Genomic DNA, 12804 nt, shown 5'->3' on the forward strand with positions numbered 1-12804 from the left:
CACCAGAAACATGCTCTGTTCTGGCGTTGAACGCCCAAAACATGTTTCTTACTAGCGTTTAAACGCCAGTAAGGCCTTCCTCCAGGGTGTGATTTTTTTCTGCTGTTTTTGATTCCGTTTTCAATTTTTTTGATTATTTTGTGACTCCACATGATCATGAACCTAAGAAAACATGAAAAACAAAAATAAAATTAGATAAATAAACATTGGGTTGCCTCCCAACAAGCGCTTCTTTAATGTCAATAGCTTGACAGTGGGCTCTCATGGAGCCTCACAGATGTGCAGAGCTTTGTTGAGACCTCCCAACACCAAACTTAGCGTTTGGATATGGGGGTTTGACACCAAACTTAGAGTTTGGTTGTGGCCTCCCAACACCAAACTTAGAGTTTGACTGTAGGGGCTTTGGTTAACTCTGCTTTGAGAGAAGCTTTTTCTGCTTCCTCTCCATGGATGCAGAGAGAGATCCTTGAGTTGTAAACACAAGGTTGTCCTTATTTAATTGAAGGATCAATTCTCCTCTGTCCACATCAATCACAGCTCTTGCTGTGGCTAGGAAAGGCCTTCCTAGGATGATGGATTCATCCTCTTCCTTTCCAGTATCCAAGACTATGAAATCAGTAGGGATGTAAAGTCCTTCAACCTTTACTAACACGTCCTCTACTTGTCCATAAGTCTGTTTTCTTGAATTGTCTGCCATCTCTAGTGAGATTTTAGCAGCTTGCACCCCATAGATTCCCAGTTTCTCTATTACAGAGAGGGGCATGAGGTTTATCCCTGAACCAAGGTCACACAGAGCCCTAAAGATCATGGTGCCTATGGTACAAGGTATTATGAACTTTCCAGGATCCTGTTTCTTCTGAGGCAATGTCAGTTGATCCAGATCACTTACTTCATTGGTGAACAAGGGAGGTTCATCTTCCCAAGTTTCAATACCAAATAATTTGGCATTTAGCTTCATGATTGTACTAAGGAACTTGGCAGCTTGCTCTTCAGTAAAATCCTCATTCTCTTCAGAAGAGGAGTACTCATCAGAGCTCATGAATGGCACAAGGAGGTTCAATGGAATCTCTATGGTCTCTAGATGAGCCTCAGAGTCCTTTGGTTCCTCAGAGGGAAGCTTCTTATTGATCACTGGACGTCCCAGGAGGTCTTCTTCCTTGGGATTCACGTCCTTCTCCTCTCTTGTGGGTTCGGCCATGGTAATTAATTCAATGGCCTTGCACTCTCCTTTTGGATTCTCTTCTGTATTGCTTGGGAGAGTACTAGGAGGGATTTCAGTGATCCTTTTACTCAGCTGGCCCACTTATGCTTCCAAATTTCTAATGGAAGACCTTGTTTCATTCATGAAACTCACAGTGGCCTTAGATAGATAAGAGACTAAATTTGCTAAGCTAGATGGATTCTGCTCAGAATTCTCTGTCTGTTGCTGAGTGGATGATGGAAAAGGCTTGCTATTGCTAAACCTGTTTCTTCCACCTTTATTAAAGCCTTGTTGAGGCTTTTGATCCTTCCATGAGAGATTTGGGTGATTTCTCCATGATGGATTGTAGGTGTTTCCATATGGTTCACCCATGTATTTTAACTCTGCTATTGCAGGGTTCTCAGGATCATAAGCTTCCTCCTCAAAAGATGCCTCTTGAGTACTGTTGGATGCAGCTTGCATTCCATTCAGACTCTGAGAAATTATATTGACTTGCTGAGTCAATATTTTATTCTGAGCCAATATGGCATTCAGAGCATCAATTTCAAGAACTCCCTTCTTCATAGGCGTCCCATTACTCACAGGATTCCTCTCAGAAGTGTACATGAACTGGTTATTAGCAACCATGCCAATGAGTTCTTGAGCTTCTGCAGGCGTTTTCTTTAGGTGAATGGATCCACCTGCAGAAGTATCCAATGACATCTTTGATAGCTCAGATAAACCATCATAGAATATATCCAGGATGGTCCATTCTGAAAGCATGTTAGAATGACACTTTTTGGTCAACTGCTTGTATCTTTCCCAAGCTTCATAGAGGGATTCACCTTCTTTCTGTCTGAAGGTCTGAACATCCACTCTAAGCTTGCTCAGCTTTTGAGGAGGAAAGAACTTGGTTAAGAAAGCCGTGACCAGCTTATCCCAAGAGTTCAAGCTATCTCTGGGTTGAGAATCCAACCACACTCTAGCTCTGTCTCTTACAGCAAAAGGGAAAAGCATGAGCCTGTAGACTTCAGGATCTACTCCATTAGTCTTAACAGTATCACAGATCTGCAAGAATTCAGTTAAGAACTAAAAAGGATCTTCAGATGAAAGTCCATGAAACTTACAGTTCTGCTGCATCAGAGAAACTAGCTGAGGTTTCAGCTCAAAATTGTTTGCTCCAATGGTAGGAATGGAGATGCTTCTTCCATGTAAATTGGAATTAGGTGCAGTAAAGTCACCAAGCATTCTCCTCGCATTATTGTTGTTGGGTTCGGCTGCCATCTCCTTTACTTGTTCAAAATTTTCAATAAGGTTGTCTCTGGATTGTTGTAATTTAGCTTCTCTTAGTTTCCTCTTCAGAGTCCTTTCAGGTTCTGGATCAGCTTCAACAAGAATGCCTTTTTCTTTGTTCCTGCTCATAAGAAAGAGAAGAGAACAAGAAAAGAAGAGGAATCCTCTATGTCACAGTAAAGAGGTTCCTTATTGTTAGTAGAAGAAGAAAAGGAATAGGGGTGAAGAAGAATGAAGAATCCAAACACAAGGGTAAGGATAGGAGCAGAGATGTGAGATGAAGAGAAGTGTTAGTAGATGAATAAATAATTAGAAGGAGATGAGGGAGAAAGAGGATTTTCGAAAATAATTTTTGAAAAAGAGTTAGTGATTTTCGAAAATAATTTTTGAAAAGTGTTAGTAATTTTCGAAAATAAAAATCAAAAATTAAAATAATTAGTTAATTAAAAAGAAATTTTGAAAAAAGGGGGGAGATATTTTCGAAAATGAGAGAGAAAGAGTTAGTTAAGTGGTTTTGAAAAAGATAAGAAACAAACAAAAAGTTAGTTAGTTAGTTGAAACAAATTTTGAAAAGATAAGAAGTTAGGAAGTTAGAAAAGATATTTTGAAATCAAATTTTTGAAAAAGATAAGATAAGAAGATATTTTTGAAATTAGTTTTTGAAAAAGATTTGATTTTTAAAATCACAATTAATGACTTGATTCACAAGAAATCACAAGATATGATTCTAGAACTCAAAGTTTGAATCTTTCTTAACAAGTAAGTAACAAACTTGAAATTTTTGAATCAAAACATTAATTGTTATTGTTATTTTCGAAAATTTGATATAAAAATAAGAAAAAGATTTTTGAAAAATATTTTTATAATTTTCGAAAATAACTAAAAAATGAAAAAGATTTTATTTTTGAAAAAGATTTTGAAAAAGATAAGATTTTAAATTGAAAATTTGATTTGACTCATAAAAACAACTAGATTTTTAAAAATTTTTGAAAAAGTCAAATCTAATTTTCAAAATTTTAAGAGAGAAAAAGAGAAAGATATTTTTTTGATTTTTGAATTTTTATGATGAGAGAGGAAAACAATGAAAATGATGCAATGCATGAAGATTTTAGATCAAAACAATGAATGCATGCAAGAATGCTATGAATGTCAAGATGAACACCAAGAATACTTTGAAGATCATGATGAACATCAAGAACATATTTTTGAAAAATTTTTAATGCAAAGAAAACATGCAAGACACCAAACTTAGAATTCTTTAATGCTTAGACACTAAGAATTCAAGAATGCATATGTAAACAAGAAAAGACACAAAACATGCAAATGCAAAGATCAAACAAGAAGACTTACCAAGAACAACTTGAAGATCATGAAGAACACTATGAATGCATGAAAATTTTCGAAAAATGCAAGATGAGTATGCAATTGACACCAAACTTATAACTTGACTCAAGACTCAAACAAGAAACATGAAATATTTTTGGATTTTATGATTTTCTAATTTTTTTTTATATTTTTTTTCGAAAATTAATTGAAAAACAAAAATAAGGATTCCAAAATTTTTAATATGAATTCCAGGAATCTTGCCATGTTAGTCTAAAGCTCCAATCTGAGGGTTAGACATGGCTTAATAGCCAGTCAAGCTTTAGCAGAACTTTACATTCAGCAGCCAATTTGCTAAGAAAGATAAAGAAGCTCTTCTCTTGAGTCCAAAAGAATTGAGACATGGCTTTACAGCCAGCCAGGCTTCAACATGCTTCATGAAACACTAGAATTCATTCTTAAAAATTCTGAAGAAAAATATATTTTTGAAAACATTTTTTTTTTCGAATACAAAGGAGAAATTTTTGAAAGATTTTTGAAAAATTTTTGAAAATAAAACAAAAAGAAAATTACCTAATCTGAGCAACAAGATGAACCGTCAGTTGTCCAAACTCGAACAATCCTCGGCAACGGCGCCAAAAAATTGGTATGCGAAATTGTTACTCAGGTTGTGAATTGTTGTTCGAAATTGATTCCCAGGCAATGGCACCAAAAACGGATGCACAGAACCAAGGTCTAAACATATCTTCACAACTTCGCATAACTAACCGGCAAGTGCACTGGGTCGTCCAAGTAATACCTTACGTGAGTAAGGTCGAATCCCACGGAGATTATTGGTATGAAGCAAGCTATGGTCACCTTGTAATCTCAGTCAGGCAGATATAAAATAGTTATGGAGTTTTCGAAAATTATATAATAAAATAAGGATAGAAACACTTATGTAATTCATTGGTGAGAATTTCAGATAAGCGTGTAGAGATGCTTTCGTTCCTCTGAATCTCTACTTCCCTGCTATCTTCATCCAATCAGTCTTACTCCTTTCCATGGCTGGCTTTATGCAAGGGCATCACCGTTGTCAATGGCTACATCCCCTCCTCTTGTGAAAATGGTCCAAATGCTCTGTCACAGCACGACTAATCATCTGAGGTTTCCGATCATGCTGGAATAGGATTCACCCTCCTTTTGCGTCTGTCACTACGCCCAGCAATCGCGAGTTTGAAGCTCATCACAGTCATTCAATCCCAGAATCCTACTCGGAATACCACAGACAAGGTTTAGACTTTTCGGATTCTCATGAATGCCGCCATCAATCTAGCTTACACCACGAAGATTCTGGTTAAGAGATCTAAGAGATACTCATTCAATCTAAGGTAGAACGAAAGTGGTTGTCAGGCACGCGTTCATAGGGAATGATGATGATTGTCACGTTCATCACATTCAGGTTGAAGTGCGAATGAATATCTTAGAAGCGAAATAAGATGAATTGAATAGAAAAACAGTAGTACTTTGCATTAATCTTTGAGGAACAGCAGAGCTCCACACCTTAATCTATGGAGTGTAGAAACTCTACCGTTGAAAATACATAAGTGAAAGGTCCAGGCATGGCCGAGTGGCTAGCCCCCAAAACGAGATCAATAGATCAAAATACAATCCAGGATGATCCAAAGATCCCTAATACAATAGTAAAAGGTCCTATTTATAATAAACTAGCTACTAGGGTTTACAGAAGTAAGTAATTGATGCATAAATCCACTTCCGGGGCCCACTTGGTGTGTGCTTGGGCTGAGCTTGAAGTCTACACGTGGAGAGGTCATTCTTGGAGTTGAACGCCAGCTTTTGTGCCATTTTGGGCATTGAACTCCACTTTGCAACTTGTTTCTGGCGCTGGACGCCAGAATTGGGCAGAGAGCTGGCGTTGAACGCCCGTTTGCGTCGTCTAAACGTGGACAAAGTATGGACTATTATATATTGCTGGAAAGCCCTGGATGTCTACTTTCCAACACAATTGAAAGCACGCCATTTTGAGTTTTGTAGCTCCAGAAAATCTATTTTGAGTGCAGGGAGGTCAGAATCCAACAGCATCAGCAGTCCTTCTTCAACCTCTGAATCTGATTTTTGCTCAAGTCCCTCAATTTCAGCCAGAAAATACCTGAAATCACAGAAAAATACACAAACTCATAGTAAAGTCCAGAAATGTGAATTTAACATAAAAACTAATGAAAATATCCCTAAAAGTAACCAGATTCTACTAAAAACATACTAAAAACAATGCCAAAAAGCGTATAAATTATCCGCTCATCACACATTACTACCCCTAAGTAAAAAAAAATAAATGTCCCTTAATTTGGATCTTTGATTAGCTTAGGCTAGTGAGAGTGTGTGTCATTCAAGGGTGGAAAAAATTGGGAACATTGGGTGAAATAAAAGTGTTTTTGTATTTTTGTTGAAAATCATGGGATTGGGTACATATTCATGCACTAAATATTTCAACCATATGCATTGATGCTCTTGTATATATTTTATCTTGAAAAGAAAAAAATATTGAAAAAAAAAAGAAAAAGACAAAAAGAAAAGCAATAAAAAATGGGACAAAAAATGCCTCAAAGCAAAGTAATAATAACAATGCATATGGAATGTGAATTGAAGAGAATGAATGAGTATGTGAAAAAGTGGGAATCATGGGTAGCTAGGTGGTATATTAGAATTGTATAGGTTGTTGTGTGTATTAGGTGAGAGCTTAGGTTAATCAAGATTCAAATTTCAAGCTCAATTGACCATATACAATCCTACCTTGACCCTAACCCCATTACAACCTATGAATAAGTCCTCATGATAAATGTATGCATGCGTTGAATAATTGTTGATTGTTAGATGCAAAACAAATCTTGGAAACCATGATTAGAGGAGAATTGAGTGAATCAACCCTATACACTTGAGCGACTAGAGCGGATACACTTCCAGTAAGGGTTCGATACTCAATTCCTTGTTCCCTGCTTTCACGAGCTTTCTTTTTATAAGTCTACTTGAACTTCATTTTGATATTAGAATTGGTGGGATTCATGAATCATCATAATGTGTTAGCCGTACCTATTCATATATGCTCTCGGAGATTGATTTACTTTTAACCAACTAGGTAGAATCATTTTGTATTTAGTTGCATGCATGTAGACAGGTGCATATAGTTTATTTGCATTGAATAAATGTTCGTACCCCTTTTCTTGTCTTTCTTGGTTTAGCATGAGGACATGCTTAGTTTAAGTATTGGGAGGTTTGATAAACCCCAATTTTGTGGTTTATCTTGTATTGAATTTAGGGAATTTTATCGACTTTTCCCACATTTATTTAATGAAATAGCATGGTTTTGTAAATTTCTCCTAATTTGTGCTTAAGAGTAAAAACATGCTTTTTAGGCCTTTAAATTGATAAATTTAATTCACTTTAATTCTATTCGATGCCTTGATATATTTGTTAAGTGATTTCAGGATTAGAACGGAAAGATTGGGTTGAAGGAATGAAGAAAAAGCATGCAAAAATGGGGAATTCATCAAGAAATGAGGATTTGCTGAACTCAAGGCCACACACATGCGTCACCCACGCGTATGCGTGAAGCGTAATTTTGCAATGCAACGCGTACGCGTGACCCATGAGTTCGCGTGACAAGCGGCACGTGACTTCACTAAAGGCAATTCGCTGGGGGCGATTTCTGAGCTCAAGGAGACCCAAATCCAACTCATTTTTGATGTTTTTGAACCCAAGGATTGCAAGGGAATGGGGAGGAGTCATAGTAGAGTTTTCATCATATTTTAGGGTAGAACTCTAGAGAGAGAGGCTCTCTCCTCTCTCTAGATTTAGGGTAGAAATTAGGGTAAAGTTAGGTTAATCTCTCTTAAATTTAGCTTTCAATTCTTGTTTTGATTTTGTTTTCCCTTTAATTCCTTGTTATTACACCTTTGCTCTTCTAGTTCTTGTTGTTAATTTCCCATTTCATGTCATTTTTATGTTGATGCACTCTTGTTAATTTTAATTTCCATTAATGCAATTTATGTTTTCTTATTCTTATTGTTTAATTGAGTTGTTATTATTGTTTTCTTACATTGGGTAGTTATAGCTTTCATTAATTCTTGCATTTTGTGATATTTACTTTTATTGCACTCTAGGTGTTTGTTAAAATATTTTCTCTAGTTATTGAGTAGTTTTCTTTACTCTTGGCCTAGGCTAAGGGGATTGGGTGATCTTGGTCATTGGGTCTCATTGATTTGGTGATTTGAAAACCCTTTGTGGTCAATTTGATAACCATTGACGCTAGCCTACTACTAAGTTAATTAGTAGTTAGGTTAGGACTTATGGATTGATATTGATCAAGCCAATTTGACGTATTTCAAGCGTTGAAGTAGATATTGTATGCACTTCAAGCATAGAAGTAGACTAAATGGTTGGTCCCTCAAAATTGTAAATACATGGTTAGTAAACAAGGATGGGTGATCTCAATTCCTATGCCTAGCCAAGAGTTTTTTCCCTTTCTTTATTAGTTCTAGTCATTTACATTCTTGTTATTTACTTTTCTTACCAACTACAAATCAAACCCCTTGTTCCTTCATAGCCAATAATTGATCACTTCATTGCAATTCCTTGTGAGACGACCAAAGGTTTGAATACTTCAATTTATTTTTATTGGGGTTTGTACTTGTGATAACCAATATTAAAATTTGATTGAGAATTATTAGTTGGTTTGGAACTATGCTTACAACGAAGAAATTCTATTTCTATTAAGGAATTTCTAGACTGATAATAAATCTTCATATCAATTTTTTTCCAATCTTTCATCATTCATACTATGTCTTGGAGGTTGTGCATTATCCTTCTCAACATTATCTTCAAGTTCAATGGAAGAAGGTTCAACAACTTCCACAAAATCATCAACAACATCACTTGGTGTAGAAATGTTCTCAAGCTTGAAATCCACCTCTTGTTCAACTTCGCATAGGTCTTCAACCACTTCTTCTTCTTCAATGATCTCTTCCTCCTCCACTTTGTGCAAGACATATCCCATCTCCTTGTCCTCATGTTGGGATTCCAAAATCTCCTTCATGCTCCACTCTTCGGTTGATTTCTCACATTCATCCGCGGAGATGCTTTGTCTACAATATGAATCCCATGAGTCCAAGTTGGCTTTAATTTTGGCAAGGTTAGCCTCAATAGCTTCATTCATCCTTTGGGCTTCCTCTTCCTTCTTTTGACGGATGATTGCTTGAAGCCGGTCTATTGCTTCCTTGAAACGATCCATTGGCTCTTGTTCCACTTGGCTAGCATAAGTAGGATCATCTTGCTTTTAGACCAATAGATATGGATATTCTTCCATGGAAGGTTGTGATGGAAAGAGAAATTCATTATGTGATTGAAATTTCTCATACATGGGAGGTGGTTCATCTTGATAATGGCATGGAGGTGGTGGTTCTTGAGGGTATTGGTGGTGGAATTAGGATGGTTCTACATATGGTTCATATGGTTCACAAGGTAGTTGGTATGGTGGATATGGATTGGGATCATATGAAGGTGTTTGGTGGTATGAGGCTTGTGAGTATGATGGTTGAGGGCTATATTGTGGAGGGGGTTCATAGGCATATGGTGGTGGATGTTGATAATCACAAGGGGGTCCACCATATCCATTGTCTTAGTATGCATCTTGGAATGGCTCTTGCTCATAGCACATTTAGGACGGTTGTTACCAAGAAGTGTGATCAAATTCTTGAGGCTCCTCCCATCTTTGATTGTTCCATCCTTGATGCATGTTGTCGTTGTAATTTTTATCTCCTACAACATAGTTGTAACCACACTCATAACCAAAAGGGTGAGAATTCATGGTGGCAAATAAAAACAAAAGCTAACAAAAATAAGCAACAAAGTTCTAAACCTAACAAAAACTATCAAATAAGCAAAAAGGAAAACATATTCACAATATTCACATATTCACAATTGCCAATAATATAACACCATTGCAATTCCCCGGCAACGGCACCAAAAATTTGATATGAAGATTTATTGTCAGTATAGAAATTCTCCAATAGAAATAGAATTTCTTCGTTGTAAGCATAGTTTAAAACCAACTAATAATTCTCAATCAAATTTTAATATTGGTTGTCACAAGTACAAACCCTAATGAAAATAAACCGAAGTATTCAAATCTCGGGTCGTCTCACAAGGAATTGCAATGAAGTGATCAATTATTAGCTATGAAGGAACAAGGGGGTTTGATTTGTAGTTGGCAAGAAAAGTAAATAACATGAAATTAAATGACAAGAACTAATAAAGAAAGGGAAAGAACTCTTGGCTTGGCATAGGAATTGAGATCACCCATCATTGTCTACTAACGATGTATTGACAATTATGAGGGACCAACCCATTTAGTCTACTTCTATGCTTGAAGTACGTACAATATCTACTTCAACGCTTGAAGTACGTCAAATTGGCTAGATCAACATCAATCTATAAGTCCTAACCTAGCTATTAATTAACTTAGTAGTAGGCTAGCATCAATGGTTATCAAATTGACCACAAAGGGTTCTCAAATCATCAAATCAATGAGACCCAATGACTCAAGGTCACCCAATTCCCTTAGCCTAGGCCAAGAGTAAAGAAAACTACTGAATAACTAGAGAAAATAATTTAACAAACACCTAGAGTTCAATAAAAGTAAACATGCCAAAATGTAAGAATTAATGAAAGCTATAACTACCCAATGTAAGAAAACAATAATAACAACTCAATTAAACAATAAGAATAAGAAAACATAAATTGCATTAATGGAAATTAAAATTAGCAAGAGTGCATCAACATAAAAATGACATGAAAGAAAAATTAACAACAAGAACTAGAAGAGCAAAGGTGTAATAACAAGGAATTAAAAGGGAAAACAAAATCAAAACAAGAATTGAAAGCTAAATTTAAGAGAGATTAACCTAACTTTACCCTAATTTCTACCCTAAATCAAGAGAGAGGAGAGAGCCTCTTTCTTTAGAGTTCTACCCTAAAACATGATGAAAACTGTACTATGACTCCTCCCCCATTCTCTTGCAATCCTTGGATTCAAAAGCATCAGAAATGAGTTGGATTTGGGCCTCCTTGAGCTCAGAAATCACCCTCAGCGAATTGCCTTTAGTTAAGTCACGTGCCGCTTCTCACGCGTACGCATGTGTCACGCGTATGCGTCGCATTGCAAAATTCCTCTTCACGTGTGCGCGTCGATGGCGAATCTCCTCCTCACGCGTACGCGTGGGTGACGCGTGCGCGTGGCCTTGAGTTCAGCAAATCCTCATTTCTTCATGAATTCTCCATTTTTGCATGCTTTTTCTTCATTCCTTCAACCTAATATTTGCTATCTAATCCTGAAATTACTTAACCAACATATCAAGGCATCGAATGGAATTAAAGTGAATTAAATTTATCAATTTAAAGGCCTAAAAAGCATGTTTTTACTCTTAAGCACAAATTAGGAGAAATTCACAAAACCATGCTATTTCATTGAATAAATATGAGAAAAGTCGATAAAATCCCCTAAATTCAATACAAGATAAACCACAAAATTGGGGTTTATCAGTGACCCACACGTACGCGTGGCCTCTGTTTCAGCAAAAATGAATTTTGGTGTTTTAAAGTTCAAATTTCAACCTCTAAACCTCTATTTTCATTCTTTTAACTCTAGATCATGGTAGTAAGCTTAGTAATAAGATGAAGCTAGGAAATGGAGATAACTTAGGAGTGAAGCAAAGTTGGAAAAGTAGTGAATCATATATGGAAATGTGTATACTTAGAGTACATATGGTACCATGGCTTTAATGATATGATTATGCAATAATTACAAATGATTATGAATGCTTATTGGCTTATACACTCTATTATCTGAGATACGAGTTTTCCTAGTTAAAGTACCGTGGCTTGCCACCACATGTTCTAGATTGAGACTCGATACTCTGTTGACCCTACGTCGTAAGGGTGATCGGGTACTTATAAATTCCCAGGAAGGTTAACCCCCATTGAGTAAAGTTATATATATATATATATATATATATATATATATATATATATATATATATATATATATATATATATATATATAACCCCCATTGAGTAAAGTTATATATATATATATATATGTATGTATGTATGTATGTATGTATGTATGTATGTATGTATGTATTATGAATGATAAGATAAAAAGCTATGCATAGACTCATGGGGATGCGCGACGGGGATAGTCCAGGGTTTAGCAACCGGACTTGTCGGGTTGGCTTGATAACTGACAGATGAGACCCATCAGCCATAGGACAGGAATACATCATGTGCATATTGTTTGCTTTGCTTGCTTATGCATTAATTGGGAATGCCTAATTGATTATAGTATGCTAATTATTATACTTGCTATCTGTATTACTTATATCCTACCTGTGTTTGTCTTTGTCTACTTGTCTATCTGTGCAAATTCACTGGAAATGGAGGTACGGGAGAAAGGTGGAAATATTTAGTGTGCAAGTTAAGTTTAAGTTAGTCTTTGATATTCTTAGAAGACCATCCGTTTATGGTTTCTGTTTTTATCCCTTAAGCTTTATTATCTGAGTGTCGGCATTCTAGAATTGCCTCTGGCTTTGCCAAGACCTTATATCTTATGTGTGTGGCACGTTTACCATGCTGAGAACCCCTGGTTCTCATTCCATACGATATTGTTGTTTTTCAGATGCAGGTCGAGAGGCACCTCGGTAGGCGTCTGGAGTTCTACAGTGAAATGGATATTTTGGGGCCCTACTTTTGATATTTTGTTATATATATGTATAGACTCTCCTCATGTGTATATATACTTTACTGTTGTACCTCTTAGAGGTTTATGGAGAACTAGGGTTTTATATATGTATTTTGGACTTCGGGTTATGTATATATGTATGTAAATATTCTCCGGCCAACCATAGCTTCGCAGGCTGAGTTAGGAGCTTGTTATTTTGTACTCTTGACCCTCTATT

General features: G+C 36.2%; 1 non-coding gene across 1 annotated transcript; it reads left to right on the forward strand.

The window, feature by feature from the left end:
- The first annotated feature begins 1961 nt into the window (after window positions 1-1961).
- LOC148578254 (small nucleolar RNA R71) lies at window positions 1962-2065 on the forward strand. The gene has a single exon (XR_015903799.1). It is a non-coding gene; the product is annotated as a small nucleolar RNA R71 (small nucleolar RNA).
- The last annotated feature ends 10739 nt before the right edge of the window (window positions 2066-12804 follow it).

Source organism: Arachis ipaensis, chromosome B1, assembly GCF_059453495.1.
Source record: "Arachis ipaensis isolate K30076 ecotype BB chromosome B1, ASM5945349v1, whole genome shotgun sequence".
Taxonomy (NCBI): domain Eukaryota; kingdom Viridiplantae; phylum Streptophyta; class Magnoliopsida; order Fabales; family Fabaceae; genus Arachis; species Arachis ipaensis.